Here is a 1,602-nt window from a genome sequence, read left to right on the forward strand (position 1 = left end):
CAAAGACAGATCCCAGAGCCCAGCAGCAACTTCTCTGAAATCAACGAGATCCCACAACCTGGCAGATCAAGTAGCAGAACTGGGTGAAAATACAGCTTTTACATCTCCCTTTAATTTCCAGTCAGCTGGGAGAGACAAAAACACTCAAAAATAAAAAATAAGAACATACCACTTTGATATCATAATCTCTTGAGCCCTAGAGCTATCATTGTGCATGCATCTCTCTCTTCCACAGAAAAATGTATCTGAACTCACTGAAAAAGGCACAGCAGTCATATGAATAAAGGATGAGAAATACATACTCCAGAATCCACACAGGTGAGGAGTGATAACAGAAGTTGGGTTTCTCTCTGTTTCTGTTGTTAGTTTGTTTTTTAAGTAATTTGTGCTTTCATAACATACTACAAAGATAACTCAATTTTATCAGTAATAACAAACAAAACATTCCTTCACTTCACAGAGCCACAGAATCACCAAGGTTGGAAAAGACCTTCAAGATCATCCAGTCCAACCATCCACCTATCACCAACAGTACTCACTAAACCATGTCCCTCAACACAAAATCCAAACGTAACTTACCAATAAAGAAGGGCTCTGCTAATTAAAGATCAACAAAGAAAGCTGAACTCAGCTTCCAGCACTTACAATTTCTCTGCAGTGGAAGCTCAGCCTACCCAGGCCTGATTCATCCGCAGGCAAATCCCTCTTTCTGCATGCAGAGGAGGAGGACGGCGGTGGTCACTGCCACGCTCTGCCCTCACCCAGCTGTAAGCTCAGAGCCAGCTCCTCACCCCAGCAAACAGGCTTTGCCATTCAAAACACAGACTTACCAATATTTAAATAACAATTTAAGAAATCTCATTTTAAAATCTCTGTTCTAGCAATGTCTTGGGGAAAAACAAAATAAAATCATGTACTTGCAAAGCACCTCATGTAATTTAGTTGTATCTTTTAATTTTACAAGAGTTTGTATCTCCTGAAAGTAATACATTATAAAAGGAGGAATATTTCATCCTTTCCTTTGTTTTCATTATAATATTGATCAGGAAGACCAACACCAGAAAGCCCCACCAATTGAAGCCATCTCAACAAGACCAGCCATGATACATTGCACCTCTCTACAAGGAGATGCATTTTTAGGACATTTTTGGTACTGCAACTGATTGATTTTGTCTTAAACTGAGAGTTAAATATGTTATTTTAAAACTCCAGCTGAAGCTCACTGTGACTTGGATAAAAACAGAAGCCCCATTACCTTGTGAACTCACGATCATTTGGTCAGTAAGTAAAAAAAAACAACCTTGCAACCATTTCCCTACGTTTCCGAATCTCCATCAATGATACATTTAATCACATTACTGCAATCAAACAACAGCTCCACCAACAGTGCACCGAATCCAAACAAATCCAATCCTTTGGATATTAATAATAAGACACGACTCATTGAACTCCTCAAGGGGGGGAAGGCTGTGAGCAGCTCTATTTGGATACCTGCTTCAAAAAAAGGGGAAAAAGAAGAAGAAAAAAAAACAATACAAAAAAAAAAAAAAAAGGAAGGGCCGGTACGGCAACCTAGCGGTAGTAAAACTTTACCCGTTCCTG

This window comes from Meleagris gallopavo, chromosome 20, assembly GCF_000146605.3.
Source record: "Meleagris gallopavo isolate NT-WF06-2002-E0010 breed Aviagen turkey brand Nicholas breeding stock chromosome 20, Turkey_5.1, whole genome shotgun sequence".
NCBI lineage: Eukaryota > Metazoa > Chordata > Aves > Galliformes > Phasianidae > Meleagris > Meleagris gallopavo.